General features: G+C 40.6%; 1 protein-coding gene across 8 annotated transcripts in view; it reads left to right on the forward strand.

Moving 5' to 3' along the window:
* Window positions 1-24434, forward strand: part of PSD3 (pleckstrin and Sec7 domain containing 3) — a 571362-nt gene that overhangs the window by 102074 nt on the left and 444854 nt on the right. The gene's annotated exons all lie outside the window — the stretch shown is intronic.

A 24434-nucleotide genomic window follows, 5' to 3' on the forward strand; every position in this document is an offset into this window, starting at 1 on the left:
TAACTTATCCAGGGTCCCCTAGTTGTAAGTGGCAGAAAGAGGACTTAAGCTCTGTTCTACCTGACCTCATAGTACAGGTTTCTTCCACTCCTGGGCCATACCTTGTTTATAAGAAGACATACTTACTTTAGGTGGTAAATTAGCTGGTTGAAACCTAAGGTACATTTTGACCAAAAAGACAAAATTTTCAGAAAATACCTGTTTAGAAATATTCTAATGTGATATAGAGTACTTCAGAAACTTGATGTGTTTTTATTTTTATTTTTCTGCTGACTATTCCATAAGAACCCTGATCTACTAGGGGTGTGTAGAAAATGAGTAGGGATTAGGCAAAAACCTTTTCCTTAGTAGCTCTGACCTCTTCCCCTTCCCCTTGCTTCCAGCTCCTGCCACTTTTGAAAGCTTTCCTTCCTGCCTGCCGCCCACCCTGGGAGTGAAACCTCTATGCCTTTTGTCATCTCCTCACTGCTGCATGTCTCTTCATGCTCTGGTGGTGGAATGCTTCTCTCTCTGTTTCCTCAGTGCTATGGCAACAGTTCACAGATAACTACTTTCCTTGCCTTTAAGGAAAAAAGGCTTCACCCATTTCTTTCTCTGTGACCCGGTGTTTGCAATTAGCACTGTGGCCCACCCTTTCCTCCAGTGAAAAGCAAGGAAGTACTGAACTGTAGTCAAGGCTATAGGGCCTGATGGATGTAATAGCTAGCAGGCCTGCTGCACTTCTGTGCAGCTGTTTAACCCCCTTCCCCTCTCCAACAACTGGTTGTAAAACAGCACCTGCTGCATCCTCTGACCGTGCTCCCATGCCCCTTCACTCTCTTTTTGTATTAAACTTGTCGTGTTCTATATTAGAAGTTTGTTTAGTCTCCCCCCACTAGAATGAGGGTCTGGGTGAGTGGGATTTAATCTGCTTACTGCTCTCTGCATGTTCCCTGGGACTAGCATATAGCAGGGGTTCTGTTAGTATTTGTCAAATGGGCCACAGGACTTGGTGGAGATAAGCCTGATTTTGTTCCCTAGGGTTTGCTCTCCTTGGCTCTCTTGCCCTTGAAGGCAGGTTTGGAATATATTTGCCCCTCCCTGTGACATTTGGTCCACCCCATCAGGTCCCAGAGCCTGAGCTAAGTGAGAGCCCAGTAGGAGTGGAGGATTATAGTTGACATAAATAATTTGCACGTGGAATAGCCCAGACTGGTTTGAGTTCTGACCCCAGATGTTTTTAGTCAGTGTATGAGTTTGAGGAAGACTTTCTGAGTCTGTTTCCTCATCTGTGAAATGGGCATAATACCTGCCTCCTTGGTTTGTGGTGAGATGAACTCTGACAGTGTATGGAAACAACTGGTATCTAGGAAGAAAAATAAGCATTGGTGGTGATGTGGTTGTTAATGTTATAGTTTTCTTCTGTGTGATTTTCTATTGATAATTGGAGTTATTTACTCAGTTGTATTTACTGTCCTTTACTAATTTAGGGAGACTGTTCAGTTTAATGTTCAGAGGTGGGTAGGTGACTTTGGCATTTGACTGCCTAGGATCTGGTGCTCCTTCTGCCACTTGCCAGCACTGTGACACTGGGCAAGAGTGAGCCTAATTTATAAACAACAACAAATGGCCATAATAGTAGGATTTACCTCTGAGTGGGTGGAAAGATTCAGTGAGATAGTACTTAACACAAAGTTTGGCCCATAGGGAGCACCGAGTAACTTATAGCCTATAAATGACAGTTGCTGTAATAGTTGTTAGAGTTGAAAGAAGCTTAGATTTCATTTTGTCCACATCTAGTACTCTTACCCTGTTTCTAATTTTTCCTTATAGAGTAATAAAGAATAAATTCGTATCATTTTCAGTCAGTCTTTCATATACTTAAGGTTGGATGCTGCTGTGGACTGAATTTTGTCCCCCCAGATTCATGTTGAAGCCCTAACTCCTTACATGACTCTGTTTGGAGACAGAGCCTTTAGGGAGGTGACTAAGGTCGAATGACGTCATGAGGGTGGGGCCCTAGTCCTATAAGACTGGTGTTCTTAAAGAAGAGGGACAGACACCAGAGATTTCTTTCTGCAAGGGCCTTATGAGGACATGGCCAGAAAGCGACAAGCCAGGGATAGAGGCTTCACCAGAAACCAACCCTGATGGCACCTTGATCTTGGACTTCCAGCCTCCAGACCTATGAGAAAGTTCTGAAGGCTGGTTCTTAAGATACCCAGTCTGTGGTATCTTGTTATAGCAGCCTGAGCAGACTTATGCAGATCCTTTTTTCTTTTCTTGCATCATCATATCTTCTCTTAGTTCTCCTCCTGCGACAGTTTTTACATCTTACCATCCTGGTCACTACTGTCTAGATACTTTCTTGTGTGCACATGTCCTTTTTAAAGTGGGGAACCCCAAGATAAACTCAGGACTCCTGTGTGGCCTCAGCAGTTTGGGTACTGGACTCTACCCTTAAAGTGGGGAACCCCAAGATAAACTCAGGACTCCTGTGTGGCCTCAGCAGTTTGGGTACTGGACTCTACCCTTCTAATGAAATCTAAGATTGGGTTAGGTAGTCACCTGAACAAGCCTTTAACACTCATGTCTACCCCATCCTGTACTTGGTCTGATATTTTAGTACAAATTCAGAATTTTATCTTGTTCACTCCAACTCTCCAGCCGCGACCCCCCCCCCCCTCACCGCCCCCAGACTATAGGAATCAGTTTTTTAGAACCCGAGTTCTAATTAGAAGTCTGAACCAACCAGCCCACCCACTTAGTGCTGGCAGTTTTCATGCTGTTTAGTTAGTTTGGGCTGCTATAACAAATTACCATCTACTGGGTAGCTTAAACAATAAACATTTATTTCTCACCATCTGGGAGGTTGGAATTCCCAGAGCAAGGTGCCGGTGTGGTCAGGTTCTGTTGAGGGCCCTTTAACTGGTTTACAGGGGCTGTCTCTTGCTGTGTCTTCACATGGTGGAAAGGGAGCTACCCAGCTTTGTGGCATCTTCTTGTAAGGGCACTAATTCCATTCTTGAGGGCTCTACCCTCATGACCTAATTACCTCCCAAAGGCCCCACCTCCTAATACCGTCCCACTGGAATTAGGGTTTCAACCTATGAATTTTGGGAGGACACAAACACATTGCACTGTTTCTAACAGCAGCTGCCTAATCTGCTCCTATACTTCCAGTGGTTGGGAGCTTGCTACTTTGCTATGGAACTTATTCATTCCATTGTTGGGTTCCTTCACGTATTTGGAAGAATTATGAATGTTGAGTCAAAATCTGACTCTGTAGCTTCTATTCTTTGATCACACCTTTGTGCTCTGGAGTATCAGAAAATGTCTGTTCTGCCTGCACATGACAGTTTCTTATATAGATTGCCCCCTTCTCTCCTGTTATTTGCTCTAAATATTATAACAATATTTTACTTTAGTATCATTGGGGAAAATCAATTCTGCTTGGTCTTCACATGCCTGAGTTAGATAGGTAAGTGAATCTATAAACACATAAATAAAAGAGGAGCCTAATTGACAGAGGCGTACTGTATTTCATTTGTTTTAGTGAGTAGCTTCCATTAGATAATTCTCTGTGAAAATAGATTGAGGAAGTAGGCTATTCATTCTTCATTATTTGAATCGGTATGATTCATATCTTTCTTCTCTGTTTAGTATGATAAGCATTAAATCTTTATCTGAACTCTTCATAGTATTTTAGTCCTGGAAGATACCCTGTACACAAGCTTGATACCGCCTACTCTTTCCAGTGACATATGTACTTCATATTGCAATAATGTGGCCTTTATATTTTAGCCATAGCAAAGCCTTAAAAATACTGCTATTTCATTAAGTTTGGAGTGCTTTTAATAAGTTATTTATACCTGAAACATGGCTACTGTCTATTCATTTCCCCCACCCCTTATTTCTATTTGTTCCAAGCTATGTTATGTAGCAGAAATTCCTGGGCAAGATGAATGTAAGGAACTAATCATGGATTCTGATTTTTAAATGTTTTGATGGTCTCTACTTACCTTTCCGAATAATTTTGAAAAAAGAGAATTGAATTTGTCTTCTTGATGCTTTGCATTTTGTTTCTTGCTAGTCAGGTATGTATAAAATAAGAAGAAAAAACAACTAAGGTTCATAAACTGGGAACCCATAGAGAATGTGGTATGTGCCTAAGAAAAGTTTTGAAGGAAATTTTTAGTTTCAGAAGCAGAAATTAGGGGGGTCAAGTTCTCTGTGGTTTGTAATGTATGGGAATACATATGGTATCTAACCATAACTTTTCCAAAGATCATGGCAGATCTTGGCTCCACTGGACCTGCTGTGGCCTTTAACCTTTCTATGTCTCCTTGTCTTCAAGACAGGTGTGACAGTAGAACTCAAGGGTTTGTGAGGGTTAAGAAGATAATTCATGTAAAGTTATTAGACAGTGCCTGGCTCATAGTCTGCAATCATACATAAATTTTTTTAATTAAAACATATTTTTTAACTAATAAAAGCTGTCTAGGCTAGTCAATTCTTCAGCATTTGGAGATATTTGAACTTTGGGATGCTGTGGAAGGATTCAAGCACCAGCTTGATAGACCGGAATAACTACATTACCCTGTTAAAAAAAAAGAGACATCTCACTGGGGATACATTAGCAATATGATTTGCCATTTTTTTCTACAACAACATTATTTCCCCCCCACCACCTGGAAAAAAAATCCCTTTTGCTGTATGTCTGTATTGTCGTAGATTCCCAATTTGAAAGCAAACCAAAGATTTCTAAGTTTTTTAATCTTGGAGAGGTTTTTTTTTTTGGCCGCCTCACCCAGCATGCGGAACTTCCCCATCCAGGGATCAAACCCATGCCCCCTGCACTGGAAGCACGGAGTGTTAACCACTGGACTATCAGGGAAGTCCCTTGGAGAGTTTTAAAAGGGAATTCCTGATAGGTATGATGGTGATGATGGAAGTTGACCTATCTTCGTTTTGAAACTAACATAAAAGTTTTGCGAAATGAAACTCAGTGTCCTGGATTTTACATGATTTCATCAGAAAAGCAGGCATAGTTTGGGGCTTGAAGGCATGAGCTCCAGGCAGTGGAGGAAGCACATACCCATTGACTAGGACTTAGAAATAGTTTTGTTAGGCAGATACCTGATTTATCATGCCGTTTGACTCAGGACAAATAAAATACCTTTACGGCAATTTTGAAGACAGAGATCCCTAGAGGACTATTTATATCTACAGATACCTTCTGTATATATTTAATTTTTATGACTTTTCTATTGTTGTGTTTTCGTCTTTTGTCTTTAGATAGCTTAAATTGTAACCTTCTCTATCTTATGTTGCTGTTCCATCATGTTGATCACTGTGTAGACTCCAGTACTGAGTTGACTAATTAAAAAAGATAGTGTTGTTTCTGTCACTGCTTCATTAACAGTGCTTACACTTAGTTCCTCCTTCATATTTAGCTAAAATTTCTCTGTTGCTGAATTTCTCCATTTTTCAGTGCACTTGTAAAATGTCTAATTACTATGTTCTAACTGCTAGTCTTCAGTAGTATGATTGCATCTCAGAAAATTTTTTATATTTGCTAAACCTTTTTACTCCCTCCAGAAGTCTCATTTTCAGCTCCTTAAATCAGCGGTCCCCAACCTTTTTGTCACCAGGAACTGGTTTTGTGGAAGACAGTTTTTCCACAGATGGGGTGTGGGGAGGGGCGGAAGAGGGGGGATGGTTCAGGTGGTAATGTGAGCGATGGGGGGATGCGAGTGCATTAAACAAGCATTTAATTTGAACATGCCAAGGATTATTTAATGCAAATCCAGTATCTCCATTTGCAAGACTGCTTTACAGAGGTTCAGGGTTTGCTCCTGGAGTGTTCACCAAACATCTCCTGGGAGGGCAGTGTTGTCCTCAAGCCCTGCGGCGGGGGGTGGAGCACACCGGCCAGAAGGCTCAGGTCCCTGCGTCCAGCAGCCCTGGGCTGACACAGGCCCGGGGCTCCGCCTCAGGTCCAGGCCCAACATTGCGAGAGAAGAGCAGAACCGGAGCTCTGGCCTCACCAGCTGCCAATCCCAGACTGGCATAAGCTGGCCTGAGAGTGGCCTTCACTAAGCTCTGGGCCGGCCTCAGGGGAACACCAGGAAAGGCCTGTGGAGTGGTGGCTGTGGATTCATGGACCTGCCAGCACCTCCTCGGCATGTGTGCACTAGGTAGAGCCCCCAGGGGAGGTGAAGTTGCAGTCCTCCCTCTACATAAGGACCTCCCCCTGTGACAGAATGAGGCAGTGGTCGTTTCTTACAGAGATGAGCAAGATGGGCATCTGTCTGAATTCCTAACACTGAAAGGATGGGACAGCTGACACCATGGCCTGGCCCATCATCTTGGGGTCCCTGAGAGGGAGGGCTCAAGGCCTGCAGAGCAAACACACACCTTACACACACTGGGGGCAGGGACCACCCATGCTCCTGTCTGCCAAGTACTCCGGATGGTGACAAAGCGGGACACACAATCAAGTCACACTCACTCTTCAGGGATAAGTTGAATCTGGCTTCAGTAAAACCTGACTATTCTTAAATCAGCCGTCACTGAAAAGGGACACTTTTCTAGATTTAGCATACTGATAGAGTCTGGTAAACTTTTTGCCTTTTAAAGAAAATACACAAATCCTAAACATCCTCACTATTCTAAATTGTGTTCGCAACAAACCCTGAACAACTTGAATGAAATTCACTATTGATATCATTAGATGGTTGCTGTGGAGTTCTAGAAAGCCCTAAAATCAAGATGGGAACATGTGTGAACAGAACAGGAAGGCAACACGGATGTAGGCCACCTCGGTGCTGACTGATGAGCACGAGCTTGTGCGCACGAAGCACCCTGTCGGGCGAGTCTGGAGGCCTCTCCACAGCTCTTCAATGACGAGCCTTGAGAGATGCAGAATTCTTTTGTATTTCAAACTGATACCCAAACACGTCACACTTATCTTCCCATTACAGGATGCAAGGGGGGATGGTTCAGGTGGTAATGCGAGTGATAGGGAGCGATGGGGAGCGGCAGATGAAGCTTCGCTCACTTGTCCATCGCTCACCACCTGCTCTGCGGCCCGGTTCCTAACAGGCCAGGGACAGGTACTGGTCTGTGGCCCTGGGGTTAGGGACCCCTGCCTTAAATCATCTTCATTGTTCTTTTCAATTAGGCTTGGAACTCTAATAAGGATCTAATTGGGATCTGTTAGATATATACTTAGAGAGTATAACAATGACTTATTACCCTCCATTTTTAACAGCCCTGTTATGTTAGCAACATCACGGAAGCAGCATTTTATTGTCAGCTAGTGACCCATGGCAATCCTTAGTGTATATATGTATTTCCTAATCTGTTTTCATGATTTGCTTTTATTCAGTTGTTCTTTATTGGACAGCTTTCCATTATTTTATGATTTCTGCTTTAATTTAGTACTCTGATATCTGAAGAACCTTTTCCAGATGACAGGTAAATAGCTGTAGTTTCCCTCTTGCTGCTTCTTTGTGTCTTGTATTCTAGCCGGATCTGCCATTGAATATTAATGTTTAGAAAACACTTCTTGATTATGTTTCCCCCTTAACTGGGATTCCTTCTTACCTATCAAAGACTGCACTCCACATTCTTACAATAATAGTTTTTCAAAATCAGTGGATAGCTGAGTGTTGTCTTTGTTCAGTGGAGGTGAGAATTCAAAGAGAGATAAAATAGAGTCTCAGGATCAGGGGACTTACTGCCTATTTTATCTTAATAGACTTCTCATCAGTACAAGAGGTGTTATTGTAAATGTAGAAACAAGAGAGTAGCACAGGCATTAAGTGCTATAGGAAATCCAAGGAAAGGATAACACGGTAAGTGTTGTGTGGGATGGGATGGTTTTCAGGTCAGGGTGGGATGTGTACTGTGCCTTGAAAAAAAAGCAGTTGATACTAGAGCTAATCAATGAATTTGGTAAAGTGGCAGGATACAAAATGAATGAACAGAAATCCCTTGTACTCCTGTACACTAACAACGAAAAATCTGAAAGAGAAATTAAGGAAATACTCTCATTTACAATTGCAACAAAAAGAATAAAATACCTAGGAATAAACCTACCTAGGGAGACAAAAGACCTGTATGCAGAAAACTCTAAGACACTGATGAAAGAAATCAAAGACGATACAAACAGATGAAGAGATATACCATGTTCTTGGATTAGAAGAATCAACATTGTGAAAATGACTCTACTACCCAAAGCAATCTACAGATTCAGTGCAATCCCTATCAAACTACCAATGGCATTTTTCACAGAAATAGAATAAAAGATTTCACAATTTGTATGGAAACACAAAAGACCCCAAATAGCCAAAGCAATCTTGAGAAAGAAAAACAGAGCTGGAGGAATCAGGCTCCCTGACTTCAGACTATACAACAAAGCTATAGTAATCAATAGAGTATGGTATTGGCACAAAAACAGAAGTATAGATCAATGGAACAGGATAGAAAGCCCAGGGATAAACCCATGCACATATGGTCACCTTATCTTTGACAAAGGGGGCAGGAATATACAATGGAGAAAAGACAACTTCTTCAGTAAATGTTACTGGGAAAACTGGACAGCTACATGTAAAAGAATGAAATTAGAACACTCCCTAACACCATACACAAAAATAAACTCAAAATGTATTAAAGACCTAAATGTAAGGCCAGACACTATAAAACTCTTAGAGGAAAACATAAGCAGAACACGCTATGACATAAATCACAGCAAGGTCCTTTTTGACCCACTTCCTAGAGTAATAGAAATAAAAACAAAAATAAACAAATGGGACCTAATGAAACTTAAAAGCTTTTGCACAGCAGAGGAAACCATAAACAAGACGAAAAGACAGCCCTCAGAATGGGAGAAAATATTTGCAAATGAATCAACGGACAAAGGATTAATCTCCAAAATATATAAACAGCTCATGCAGCTCAATATTAAGAAAACAAACAACCCAATTAAAAAATGGGCAGAAGACCTAAATAGACATTTCTCCAAAGAAGACATACAGATGGCCAAGAAGCACACGAAAGGATGCTCAACATCACTAACCATTAGAGAAATGCAAATCAAAACCACAATGAGGGATCACCTCACACTGGTCAGAATGGCCATCATCAAAAAATCTACAAACAGTAAATGCTAGAGAGGGTGTGCAGAAAAGGGAACCCTCTTGCACTGTTGGTGGGAATGTAAATTGATACAGCCACTATGGAGAACAGTATGGAGGTTCCTTAAAAAACTAAAAATAGAACTACCATATGACCCAGCGATCCCACTACTGGGCATATATCCTGAGAAAACCATAATTCAAAAAGAGTCATGCATGGGAATTACCTGGTGGCGCAGTGGTTAAGAATCCACCTGCCAATGCAGGGGACATGGGTTTGATCCCTGGTCTGGGAAGATCCCACATGCTGTGGAGCAACTAAGCCCCTGTACCACAACTACTGAGCCTGTGCTCTAGAGCCCGTGAGCCACAACTGCTGAGCCCACGAGCCACAACTACTGAAGCCCTCGCACCTAGAGCCCGTGCTGCCTAACTGGAGAAGCCACCGCAATGAGAAGCCCGCACACCGCAACGAAGAGTAGCCCCCACTTGCTGCAACCAGAGAAAGCCTGTGCTCGGCAATGAAGACCCAACACAGCCAAAGATAAATAAATTAAAAAAAAAAAAAAGTCATGTACCACAATGTTCATTGCAGCACTGTTTACAATAGCCAGGACATGGAAGCAACCTAAATGTCCGTTGACAGATGAATGGATAAAGATGTTGCACATATATACAATGGAATATTACTCAGCCATAAAGAGAAATGAAATTGAGTTATTTGTAGTGAGGTGGATGGGCCTAGAGTCTGTCATACAGAGTGAAGTAAGTCAGAAAGAGAAAAGCAAATACCGTATGCTAACATAAATATATGGGATCTAAAAAAAAAAAAAAGGTTCTGATGAACCAAGGGGCAGGACAGGAATAAAGACACAGACGTAGAGAATGGACTTAAGGACCTGGGGAGGGGGAAGGGTAAGCTGGGACAAAATGAGAGAGTAACATTGACCTAGATACACTACTAAATGTAAAATAGATAAGATAGTGGGAAGCAGCTGCATAGCACGGGGAGATCAGCTCTGTGCTTTGTGACCACCTAGAGGGGTGGGATAGGGAAGGGATTTGGGGATATGTGTATGCGTATAGCTGATACACTTTGTTATACAACAGAAACTAACACAACATTGTAAAGCAACTATACACCAATAAAGTTGTAAAAAAAAATGAAATAGAAAAAGGAAAAAAAAAAGCTATGTACTTGAAAAAGAAAAAAAGCAGTTGAATAATTAGTGAGGCAGCCTTCGTTTGCCTGGCCTGGTGTTTCTAGGCAGAAGGATCTCCGTGGAAGTGGAGTTGCTTGTCTGATGGGGGAATTGGGAGAAAAAGTGAAGATCTGCAGCTCATTGCCTGCCGGCCCTCTCTGTTCGGAGTCAGCCGGCACTTGGCTTTTTCTGCATTAACAGACTTGGCCCTGCTGGGGTGGCCTGGAGTTGTCTAGCTGTGCCAGTGACTGGGGAAGTCAGGTTGATTCTTGCCACAGGTCTGTAGCTGTTTTCTCTTGTCTGCTTCATCAGTGATAAGGATGGTGTCTTGATTCCCATTTCGCTCTTGGTTGGATGAGAGCTTGGAGAGGGTTGGAAGGACAGGTTTGGTGGAGTTACACACAGTAAACCCTTGAATGGATGAACACTGTTGTTAGTGTAGGGGCAGTGCTGTAGCTCACTACAGATTGGAATGGAGATTGGAGTCAGATTGTGCAGGGCTGCAGAATGTATCCTTTATTGTAGGCTGAGGACCCATTCCAGTTTTTTGAACACTTTAAGAGTATAGTTTTGTTTTAGTAACATGAATCTGATAGTGCCGTGGAATGGGTTCCTCATTTTACAGTTAAAAAACCCTTTTTTAAAAACCTTAACATTAAGGCTTCTTCAGTTGGGATACATGAAACTTCTGGCTTTGGAAGTTCTGAAGGAAGATGCCATGAAATCACATGTAGGGTCTTTTAAAGGTTTATCTGCCAAAAACTGGTTAAGAGCTACCAGTAAACACTTTTGTATTGTTTACTTATAGGACGTCTAGGAAGGGAACTTCACCAGTAAGTATGATGTTTATTCTGGATTGTGTTGTAGGGCCTTTATCAGATTATAGAAGTTCCTTTTAATACCTAGTTTGCTAAAGCTTCTTTTAAAAATAATGAATTGATGTTGCATTGCATCAGATAGTTTTCTGCATATTCTGATAATCATGCAGGTTTTTCTCCTTTGATTTGTCAATGTGATGAATTATATTAATTGAGCTTTAAAAGTAAAACAGCTTTGCATTCTTGGGATAAAGCCAAGTTGGTGGTAATGGATTATTTTTTTAATATATCGTTGAATTCACTTTGCTAATTTCTTGTTTAGGATTTTTTTTTTTTTTTTTTTCCCGGTACGCGGGCCTCTTGCTGTTGTGGCCTCTCCCGTTGCGGAGCACAGGCTCCGGACGCGCAGGCTCAGTGGCCATGGCTCACGGGCCTAGTCGCTCCATGGCATGTGGGATCTTCCCAGACCAGGGCACGAACCCGTGTCCCCTGCATCGGCAGGCGGACTCTCAACCACTGCGCCACCAGGGAAGCCCTAGGATTTTTACATTTAGTTTTGTGAGATTGACCTGCAGTTTTTCTTCACATGAAAACATGTAAATGTTTTCTGTAACTCCTGAATGCTCAGAAGGAATCCATGCTTTGGGGAAAAAACCAAACAAACCAAAGAACCTCCAAAATTGGAATAATACATGGTGCATGATAAATAAGTAAGTAAATAATCAATAAATACAAAAAGGTAGGAGCTATAAAATGAAAGTCTTTCTCTAACCCCAGACACCCAGTTCCCCTGGCAATCTGTTACCAGAGATTTTGTGTGTGTGTGTGCGCGTAACGCACATTTGTGTATGTACACACCTCCTCTCCCATATATGTTGCATATTCTAGATACTGTTTTCCATTTTACTCTTCTTACTAATATATCTTTTATATGTTTCATTTTTTTATTAAAATTTAAAAAAATTGAAGTATAGTTGATTTACAATATTGTGTTTCAGGTGTACAGCAACTTACTAATATATCTTGGAGATAGTTCTTGTACAGTACATGAAGTCTTCCTCATTCTTTTCTTAATATCTCTATTGTGTTTCATTATATCCCAGTAGAGTTAATTAGGTCCTTTAGATAGACATTTAAGTCGTTTCTCATTTTGCTGAAATGAACATCATTTCACCATCTTATTTGGCATGTAGATTTTTTTGTGGAATAAATTCCTACAAGTAGAGTTGCTAAAAGGATATGCACTTTTCAAATTTTGATAGAAATAGTCAAATTATCTTACAAATGGGTTACATCTCTTTACACTCCAACACTGTATGAGCTTGCCATGGCAAATGTCTGAAGTGTCGTGGCCTCATAAGACTCCTTTACCACTGCACAGGTCACTCGGTTTTGTGGTCATGCTGGCTGCACCTACACTTCTGCCCACGTGCCAGTGCGTTCATCATTAACTTTGTGATCTCATGAGCTTTGGCAGGCAGGGATTTCCTGCTAGAGAGCCTCACGAGAGCCTTGGAAACTGCTGTGTGTTCTGAAGTATTACTGTGAAGATAAGAGGAAGTCCAGCAAAATGCCGAGATCAGGTGTTGAGTTCAGCCTACCTACCTATCTCTCTCTCCTTTACATCCCCCCGCCGCACCCCCTTTCCAGGCCGTAATGGAGCAGTGGAGAGAAATTCAGCGAGTGCTGGCTTCTGTCCCTGTCATCTCTCCAGTGCTAGTGATGGATGGAGAGGACAGAGGAGGATGGGATGGCATGGAATGAGCTCTTGGGGATTTGGACTCTATTGAGGCCGTTCTTATCTTTGTGTTTCCCTGAGTTAGATTAATTTCTTCGGTTGTGTGCAGTCAATCCCCCTTCTTTCCTGAGTTATTACTCACTCTGAGGCTTAGGCATCTTGAGGTGATATGTGCTCCAAGAATTGGCACTCATCTCTTACTGAATTTGAAGTAGTTGTAGTTGTAGTCATGGTTGGGGGGTGGGGACGTGGTAGGGGAGACTTGACTGTTGGTTTACCCCTGTGTCATTTTTATAAACAGGACGCCTGGTTGCCACCAGAAACTGTCATAAAGCAGTGACCAGGAGCTTTGGGGTATGGCCTGTGCTGAATGGGCCAGAGAAGATAGGGGTGGGGAGGTAAGAAAGAGCAAAACCCTTCATCCTTCTGCTTTTATTTGTTGATTGTCTCTTCCATTATTAAAAAAAAAATTAATCTAGAGAGGGATATATGTAAAGCACTGATACTTTGCCAAAATAGCCTCAAGTTTGTGTACAATATTAAGCAAAACTGAGAAAATATTAAAGTGACAAAACAAAACAAGCCATCTCCTAAGAAAGACTTGGTAGGTAATTTGGTATAAGGATTTTTCTTACTTGATTTTTGTCTGGTGATTAGATCTGTCCTGCTCAGAAGCTTCTAATATAACCCCTCCCTTAAACTGATGACCAAATAATTGAATACCAAAGTCCAAACTGTTTAACCTGACGTTTGAAACTCTAGTGCTGATCTGCCTCTTCACTGCTTCTTTCTTATTTGAAGTACAGTCCATGGACTAGCAGCATCAGCATCACCTGGGAGCTTGTTAGAAATGCAGATTCTCAGCCCCTACTTGGATCTGTGGAATCACAACTAGAATTTTAGCAGATCCCCAAGTGTGTGGAAGCCCACTGCAGGGTGAGAAGCACTGATCTGCCTCATTCTTCTCAGCCTCCATTTTAGTCCTGCAGTCAGCTTGCCTGGACTAGCTGTCATTTTCTGAACACGTTCTGCATTTCTCCAGTGGCCTGCCTTTCTTCAAATTATATCATTTTCCCAGAAATGTCCCTTTCTATCAACTTCCTGTCTTTCCTTCCATTCATCGGATTTACTAGGTGTCTAAATGTGCCAAGAACTGTGATTTGGATCGGGTTTCGGACATGGCTGGACACACAGTTCCCCCCACTGCTTGTACAGGCTCCCTGGAGGACAGCTCCTTTGACCCCAAAATTCCACTTCTAGGAGAGTTTCCTGAACTAATCATCAGAAAAGAATGTAAAGAAATGTGTAGAAAGTTAATCACTACAATATTATTTATAATAGAAATAGATAAATTAATAAATTCTGTTAGTCATATGGTAGACTTACATATTCAAGAAAGTAAGATGTATATTACTGAAATGAGAATATATCAACAATGTTTTTGAGTAACAATTATGTTATTAAAGAATACACACTTAATTCCTGTGGTCCAAGGGCTTATAGTTGAATAAGTAAGAGAGACATATAAACCAAATAATACAGAAATACAAATGCAGTAATAATGATAATGATAACAGTAGCAACTAACATCTCTTGGACACTTGAAATGTTCCAGACACTTCTAAGTGCTTCACATTGTTATCTTCCTTTATCCTTTCAAAAACCTTATAAAGTCAGACTACTGTTAATTCCATATGAGGAAATTATGTTATTTTCATATATTTTAATCTTTGCCAATATGATGGGTGAAGTTTGGTAACTTCTGTTTTAATTTGTATTTCACTGATTATTAGCAAGGTTCAACATCTTTTAATGTATATTGGTCATTTGTATTCACATTTCTCAAATAGTCTTTTTATCTTCTGTTTTTCTGTTGTGTTTGTCTTTTTCTTATTGATATGTTGGAATTTGTTATATTTTGGATATTTAAATATATGTTGCAAATATTTACTCCCCAGTCCATGCTTGTCTTTTATCTTTGTTTATGTTGTCTTTTGTTATTTGTCTTTCCTGTCAGACTTGTGTTTGTCATTTTTTATTTTTGATAGTGTCTGCTTGCTGTTAGTCCTTCTCCCTAATAAACTGTTTGGAGTCTTTTAAGAGTTAAAAAATAATGAAATTTCCCCAAATTGTCCATTTTTAAGGACCCCCCCCAAGGGGAGAACCTTGGGGCTCTCCTGAATTATATATATATATTTAATTGCATGGATTTTTAAGATATGTACTTTGACCATTCTGAAAAATCTACTTTCTATGTTCTGAATATATGTTTGCTGGTTTATGGTGTTCCAAATAAAGGAAGTGTTAATAATACTACCATTCCTTATGTTTTTAATTAATTTTGCTCTTGTACAGAAGATGACTGTGCTTGGCTCCCCCAGGCAAAATTAGGGATCTGTAATCAGAGTCACATGAGTAGTCTTTGCTCATCAATTGATGTGAGCTGTCAACCTCAGTTAAATGTATAGGTAAATAAAATGTGTAGGTAATCTCTAACTTTCATATGTGAATTTCAAAAGTTTATAGTTTAATTAATTGGAACTCTACTTTTATTTTTGCACAGAAACAAGTCAGTTTCTAGGTTTCCAGCAAGCCCAAACGAGCATTCTTAAAATTAACTTTTAACAATATTTAATAAAGCACTGTTACTTGAACTTAACATAAAAAATATAGTGTATCACATTAATTTTATATTCCAATTATAGATGTAAAAATAGCACAAACCTCTCATCTTCAGATGCTCTGGTGATCAGACTGTGGGATGTGTGGGTGGGTGTGTGGGGAGTAGGGTAAATGCCTTTAAAACTATAAAGTGCAGAAACCTTTGGTGAATCATTTATTCTCCAGTGTTCTGCATTTAGGAACAAGAACAAAGGTAATTTGCATTTACTCATTATTCTTTAGCTCATGCACTGTCTGTTTAAAATCCAGCGTTTTTGAGGATGATTTGGCCTGGTTAGTGCAGCAGGAGCATTTCCTCATGCTGTATTCCTTGCATTGCTTGGGTCCGAAAGCAACTTTATAACTGATAGCATTGTTCTCACTCACTACACAAGTTTAAGACCATTGGTAAACAGCTTTAACATCAGTTGTAAAATGTCCACAATAAGCCAGGAAGCTTGCTAGTACATTTTCCCAGGTATTTTGTGGTTGTGGTTTGTGTTGTAGGGATGATGGAGGTGACCTAAGAGGAATGGGCTTCTTCATTCCTTGCTCTCAGCTGTCCTGCTGTTCCTTAGTCTTTTTGAGGGCTCACTTGTATACCTCATAGAGCTCCAGAATAGTAGTGCTCAAACTTCAGCATACCTGAGAATCAGCTAGAGGAGTTAGGTACAAAGTCAGCTTCTCCTGTGACCCCTTCAGGAGTCTGATTCAGTGGGCCTGAGGAGTTCAGCAGCCTGTGGTTTATCCACAAGCACCCTGGGGACTATGTTGCCAGACATCCCTGGGCCAGCAGAAATAATGCTCTAGAGTGTTTCATTCCTCCTGTGTTCTCTCTCTCAAGTATGAGTCAGAGCAAGACAATTCTCAGATCCCTTGCTTCTGTGAGTGAGGCTGATGAAGTCTGTCAGGGCACCAAGCATACATAGCTTGATGTCTCCAAAGAGGTAATTGACCAAATGGGACCTAAAAGTCCTAAAGTCCTGGAAGAATTATTTACTTTTATCATGTTTACATAAGCAGTTTGTTTCAGAGAAATTTACTTATTTTGGCTTATGATGAATAGTTTGTGTCTTTTTTTTTAAAATAAATATATTTATTTAGTTATTTTTGGCTGTGTTGCTTCTTCATTGCTGCGCGCTGGCTTTCTCTAGTTGTGGTGAGAGGGGGCTACTCTTTGTTGCAGTGCGCAGGTTTCTCATTGCGGTGGCTTCTCTTGTTGCAGCGCATAGGCTCTAGGTGCACGGGCTTCAGTAGTTGTGGTGCCCGGGCTCAGTAGTTGTGGCTCATGGGCTGTAGAGCGCAGTCTCAGTAGTTGTGGCGCATGGACTTAGTTGCTCCGCAGCATGTGGGATCTTCCAGGACCAGGGCTCGAACCCGTGTCCCCTGCATTGGCAGGCGGATCCTTAACCATTGCGCCACCAGGGAAGTCCCAGTTTGTGTCTTTATTAAAGCTAAATATGTAAAATGGGCACATTTTAGTATTGCAGGTAGTGTGGGTATCCTGACAATGTTTAAGTTTAAAGAATGGAGATCTTCTGAAATCAAAATACAGGTCACCGTGTCAGTTTGTGCCTTTTACCTATTGACTGCCCATCGGACTTGCCTGAAGCTGGGATGCTGAGAAATCATCAGTGGAAAATCGGGCAAATGCCTCGTCAGGTCACTTTGAAGAAATGGCTTTACTGGTAATTAACAGGGCTATTAGGCACCCACATAATATATTTCACTTTCTGTATCATTTTAAATTAAAATTAAAAATTTTGGGTCTTCCCTGGTGGTTCAGTGGTTAAGAATCCACCTTCCAATGCAGGGGACATGGGTTCTATCCCTGGTCGGGGAACTAAGATCCCACATGCCGTGGGGAAACTAAGCATGCATGCTTACAAGTAGAGAGCCCACATGCCGCAGCGAAGATCCCGTGTGCTGCAGCTAAGACCTGATGCAGTGAAATAATAAATAAATAAATATTAAAAAAAAATTAAATCAAGACTATAGATAACTAGCATTGTTTATCTGAAAATTGACTTGGAATTTTTGTTAAATTTTTATTTTTAGGACCTTATGCTATGTTCTCTTTGGTGTCCTTCTTTACCTTGATATTGACAGATACGTGTTATATAGATCCTTTTACCTTAGTGCATGCACATTTCTTCATAATAGACATCTGTTAACACCACGATGAGATGCTTGTATCATCTGGTCAGGGTTTATGTCCTGCAGGCAGAACCAGATGCTTTCCAGGGGGATGACCTGACTCTTCTGATTTTCTTTGTGATATCGAACTTGTGGTCATTTGGTGTTTTTCAAGAGGGGTCTGTACTTGGAGATAGTTTACTTTGGTAAAATTTTCGGTGGATTGTATATTTTCTTGTAGAAATTAATGCAATGATTATATTATTTCTAATATTTCATGTGCTGGTTTAGCTTAAATTACAGCCTGGATTTTATGACTTTCAGAATGTTTGTGTTTGTCCTGAGACACTTTTTTCTCCATACATGCAGTAATTTTCTATATACATACAAACATAAATATATATATTGGGTAAATGACTTATATTTTGCACGTAGAAACTAATTTATTTGATCACTCACATACCTTCTTTGAGAAGAAAATTACGGCTGGTTTTCTTACCTTAATCAAGAATAGTCTTTAGCATGTCTTATTGCAAGATCCAGTTCTAGGTATTACATGTTCTACTAAAACACAGGGCTGCCATCCAGGGGTGACTTTCAAGTTAAGGGAAATAAAAATGTAGCAAACCAGGTGAGAAGACACTTACTTTTCATGATTCCCACCCGTAATTCATAGTTAGCACCTATTTTTCCTTCTTGGCAAAGTACCAAATGACATGTTTTTAAAAAATTAGAGTAGATTTAATTTTGTTTCAGAAGTTAGTAGAAAATTTGAAAAAACTGAAGATACTTCCGTATTTGTGAAGCTTAGATTTTGGTGTATTAATAGGCTGATACTTAGTTTTCATTTATGTAATTTGTGGTATTCTGCCAAAGTTTCAAGACTTTTTTAGGTTGCTGAGTTTATAAGGACTCAGCAAAAATATTTATGAACGCTCACTGTGAGCCTGTAGTCTGTGTCAGCTTTGCGACCACTTGTTCTGATTGTTCTCAGTACCTAGCCTTCCTCCGTTGTTTTTTGAGTACACAGAGGAACATTTGTGAATGTTGTTATTCAAAGTCTGGTTGATTTCCTCCCAGGGATCCTAGTTATGCTGGGCTGACTTTTAAAGTTCTCTGTGGCTTTCCATCATTCCCTCTTGTTACCCAACTTAAATCCTGACTTGCTGTCAGCATGTGGAAGGCTCTAGCCTCCTGGGTGAGAGCTCTAGCAAGTAAGGACATGTGTTCTGAGGCTTACAAATGTGTGTTTTTCTTTTTAAAACCTGGACCTTTATATTGTCTGTTTCGTTTATTAGTTTTAAACATTATCAGAAGCACACAGATCCAGAGCCTGAGGAAGGTAGAAAGGTAGGTAGTAGTAGGCAGGGAAATGAGAAAAGCAGAAGGAAGACTTAGATCTCTGGGTCTGTACACTTGCCATCAAGGGTCTCACCCTCTGTCATTATGGATTGTGAAATGGTAGGAAAGGCAGAGGATGTATTGTGAGTGCATAATATATGATTGCTAGTTTTCTTTTAAATTCTTTCTTTGAAGCTCTCCAACACTTTAGTCCCTTGGTGCCTTAGTGAAGGAGCCGTCAGGAAAACTGGATCCCTGTGTCTTACACTAGTTTTATGGGAGGCTTTGCTACAAATGAATGTTTATCATCCTAGTTTCTTAGCCCCTAACTTTCTACATCACACCCCCCAAAAAAAAAAAGAAAAAGGCACTATCACCATTTGCAATAAGCCATAAAATATATTGTGAATAAGCCAGGGAAGGCGCAGTTCCTAAAAGGGCATATAATCTTTCCATTTGGTCGGAAGACAACTATAAAATGGGCCCAAGATGCAGATTATCAAAGAAGGAGCCTTTGCGTTGGCCAAAGGCTTGCTGTCATACCCCTCCCTCTGCCTTTACATGCATGTCAGTGGCAGGCGGGGTGGGGACTCTGTGTCTCTGCTCTGGTGCCTCCTGCACCCCACCCCCCAGACTGGCTTCTGTGTCTGGAGGAGCAGCAGAGCCCCCACTTGCCCTTCCCAGGGGAGTGTGCTTTCAGGAAATGGGCTGAGTAGATGGATGGCAGCTGGTGGGAAGATGAGAATGGACCTCCAGGGGCTTTTAAAAAGGCTGTGAATTCAGCCCTTGTCTCTGCGCTCACACAGTTAAAACAGACTGGCAGCAGGTCTGGCTAGTGATGAGATGAGTCCTGCCTTTTCCCCCACAGTCTTCTCCTTAGCCTGGTAGTCCATTCCTGCTTTGCCCTTTGCTTTGGATGCTGTCTCTAACCTTTAGAAGTCAGGATTTGGATGTTCTGTTATCCCATTTGTCCCCTGGCAGTTTTTGGACTCTTTCTGCTCTTGAGAGGCTCTCAGTCCCAGTTTTACTTGGTTACTGTTCCTGGCTTTTGGACTATCTATCCAATTAGCCTTTCAAGGGAGTAGGAGCTGGTTTTAGGGAATTTCAAATTACGTGGGCCATCCCCTTATTCTCAAACACTGGTGTTTTTTCCACTTGTTTATGTGCAATCGTATGTCAAATATATTTTTAAAGGGAAAAATGCTGCACATGACAGGATTTGAATCTCTCTCTTTATAGCCAGGCAAGCTGAAGGAGTGGATAATTTTGCTTGTTTGTCTTTCAGCTATACAAATTTCTTAATTATAGTGGAAGAGCAAAGTATATTTGGATGAACTTCAATAACAGGGAACAATATAGGTGGAATAACAATTACTCATTAAATCTTTGATTATTTCATTAATAACTCATTTGTACTTGAAAGCATTAGAAATATACTTACAGTATACGTGTCAGTGTGAACTCACGGTTTTTTTATTAGATAGATACAGAAATAAACAGATATAAAAGTATGTATTTGTATATACATATTTTCTGTGTGTCTGCATTAATTTCCTATGGCTGTTAAAGCAAAGTACCACTAACTTGGTGGATTAAAACAATAGAAATTTATTCTCTCATAGTTCTGGAGGCCAGAAGCTTGAAATGAATTGTATGGGCTAAAATCAAGGTTCCAGGAGGGCAGTGGTTTTTCTGGAGACTGTAGGGAGAGTTTGTTTCCTGGCATTTCCAGCCTGGAGTTCCATTCCTTGCATTCCTGGGCTCTTAGCTCCTTCCTCCATCCAATAGTGTGGCATCCTTTCTCTTACTCTGCTTTCCTCTGACTTCCTTCTCTCCTGCCACAAATCTTGGCCCACCTGGGTAATCCAGGTATGAAAGAACTTAATCACATTTTGAAAGTCTTTGCCATATGGTGCAGCACTCACAGGTTCTGAGGATTAGGATGTGGACATCTTGGGGGACCCTTATTTAGCCCACTGCAGTGTGTGAGAGTGTGTGTGTGTGTGTGTGTGTGTGTGCGCGCGCGCGCGCGCATGCATGTGCAGGGTCCTATTTAAAATTTCTTAGGTCTGTCCCCTGAGCTGGTCGACAAGCAGGTACCCCCAGTAGCAGTGGGCACACCCAGCTGCTCAATGTCCAGTTCTTATGTATCATACTAAACAATATTCTTCATTGAAAGGGACCAGGTTTTTGGGTTGGTTTTTGTTCGTAGAGAAATGGCTGATTCCAGGGAGAGGCCTGGAACGTCCTGTTGTACCAGAAAGTGAAGAGGTGCTCAGAGAATATTGGGGATGTGTCAAAGAGAACAGAAGCCGGCTGGAAAGAGCTTCCACTGGCCAAAATCAGGCAGCTTGAACATTGAAGTAAATAACGAAAGTAGTGGATCACAGCTCATTGGATAAAATAGTAAATTCAGTCCTTATTGATAAAAATAAATTTATAATTTGCAGGTTTGATGAGGAACAGAATATTTATAGTAAGTCCCCTACATGCAAACTTTCAGAGATGTGAACGTGCGTTCCATCAACGGCAGGCATGAGTGAAATTGCAGCTTTCCGTCTGTCTCCTATTGCTGACGATCCTTCAGCTCTACCATCTCCCACCTCCTCTCCCTCCTCCAGTCAGTAGCTCTTCTTGCCTGTTCACTTGATGCCAGCCTCTGTATGCCAGCTGTTGTACTGTACTACTATAAGATTAAAAATGTTTTCTTTACTTTTTGTTTTGTTTGTTTGTTTTTTATGTATCATTTGTGTGAAAAGTATTATAAACCTATTACAGTACAATACTATATAGTCGATTGTGTTAGTTGGGTACCTCGGCTAACTTTGTTGGACTTACGAACACATTGGACTTATAGATGTGCTCTCAGAATGGAACTCGTTCATATGTAGGGGACTTACTGTACATAGTTTCTAAGTCTTTCCACAGAATACTGATTAATTACAGAGAGAAAGTTCTCAGTTGACAGTAGAGAGGCCTGGCAGATCAAAGTGAATATGATCAGGAATGGGACAAATTGAAATCCTGTGTCTCTAAATAGGATGCAGAGTGGATAGCATCACTTCTGTGACATTCCTGTCAAAGATGCATAATCTGAATGTAATCATGAGGAAATGTACCAAAAACACCTTAAATTTTGTATGGAAACACAAAAGATGTCAAATAGCCAAAGCAGTCTTGAGAAAGAAAAACAGAGCTGGAGGAATCAGGCTTCCTGACTTCAGACTATACTACAAAGCTATAGTAATCAAAACAGTATGGTACTGGCACAATGACAGACTTATAGATCAATGGAACAGGATAGAAAGCCCAGAGGTAAACCCATGCACCTATGGTCAGTTAATCTACAACAAAGGAGGCAAGAATATACAGTGGAGAAAAGTGAGTCTCTTCAATAAGTGGTGCTGGGAAAGAATCTAAAAGAATGAAATTAGAACATTCTCTAACACCATACACAAAAGTAAACTCAAAATGGACTAAAGATCTAAATGTAAGGCTGGATACTATAAAACTATTAGAAGAAAACATAGACAGAACACTTTTTGACGTAAATCGCAGCAATATCTTTTTGAACCCACCTCCTAGAGTAATGAAAATAAAAACAAAAATAAACACATGGGACCTAATTAAACTTAAAAGCTTTTGCACAGCAAAGGAAACCATCAACAGAATGAAAAGACAACCTACAAAATGGGAGAAAATATTTGCAAATGATGCGACCGATAAGGGATTAATATCCAAAATATACAAACAGCTCATGCAGCTCAATATAAAAAAAAAAACAAACCCAAACAACCCAATCAAAATCAAACCCAATAGACATTTCTCCAAAGAAGATACACAGATTGCCAGCAAACATATGAAAGGATGCTCAACAGCACTAATCATTAGAGAAATGCAAATCAAAACTACAATGAGGTATCACCTCACACCGGTCAGAATGGCCATCATCAAAAAATCTACAAACATTAAATGCTGGAGAGGGTGTGGAGAAAAGGAAACCCTCTTGCACTGTTGGTGGGAATGTAAAGGGATACAGCCACTATGGAGGACAGTATGGAGGTTCCTTAAAAAACTAAAAATAGAACTACCATATGACCCAGCAATCCCACTCCTGGGCATATACCCTGAGAAAACCATAATTCAGAAAGTCTGTATCACAATTCATTGCAGCTCTATTTACAATAGCCAGGACATGGAAGCAACCTAAGTGTCCATTGACAGATGAATGGATAAAGAAGATGTGGCACATATATACAATGGAATTTTCCTCAGCCATGAAAAGAAATGAAATTTAGTTATTTGTAGTGAGGTGGATGAACCTAGAGTCTGTCATACAGAGTGAAGTAAGTCAGAAAGAGAAAAACAAATACTGTATGCTAACACATATATATGGGATCTAAGGAAAAAAAAAAGGTTCTGAAGAACCTAGGGGCAGGACAGGAATAAAGATGCAGACGTAGAGAATGGACTTGAGGACACGGGGAGGGGGAAGGGTAAGCTGAGACGAAGTGAGAGAGTGGCATTGACATATATACACTACCAAATGTAAAATAGATAGCTAGTGGGAAGCAGCCACGAAGCACAGGGAGATCAGCTCATACTTTGTGACCACCTATAGGGGTGGGATAGGGAGGGTGGGAGGGAGAGGCAAGAGGGAGGGGATATGGGGATGTATGTATACATAGAGCTGATTCACTTTGTTATACAGCAGAAACTAACACAACAATGTAAAGCAATTATACTCCAATAAAGGTGTTAAAAAATAAATATTGACCTTTAGGTGATTATATGCATATTAAATTTTTTAGAAGGAAGTGTACTTGATGTCTACAAATATTTTTTGAAATATACTGATATAAAGGAAGGATTGAACTATACGTAGATGGAAGGATAAATAATAAAGTAAGTATAGTAAAATATTTTAAAAAATGGGCAGAAGATCTAGAAGACATACAGATGGCCAAAAAGCACATGAACAGATGCTCAGTATTGCAAAGTGTTAGAGAAATGCAAATCAAAAGTACAATGAGATATCATCTCACACCGGTCAGAATGGCCATCATCAAAAAGTCTAGAAACAATAAATGCTGGAGAGAGTGTGGAGAAAAGGGAACCCTCTTGCACTGTTGGTGAGAATGTAAATTGATACGGCCACTGTGGAGAATGAACCTATGATTACCAGCAGGGAAGGATGGGGGAAAGGGATAGTCAGGGAGTTTGGGATCGACATGTACACACTGCTTTATTTAAAATAGGTAACCAACAAGGACCTACTGTATAGCACAGGGAACTCTGCTCAGTGTTATGTGGCAGCCTGCATGGGAGGGGAGTTTGGGGGAGAATGGATACATGTATATGTATGGCTGAGTCCCTTTGCTGTGCATGTGAAACTATCACAACACTGTTAATTGGC

This window comes from Tursiops truncatus, chromosome 21 (assembly GCF_011762595.2).
Source record: "Tursiops truncatus isolate mTurTru1 chromosome 21, mTurTru1.mat.Y, whole genome shotgun sequence".
NCBI lineage: Eukaryota > Metazoa > Chordata > Mammalia > Artiodactyla > Delphinidae > Tursiops > Tursiops truncatus.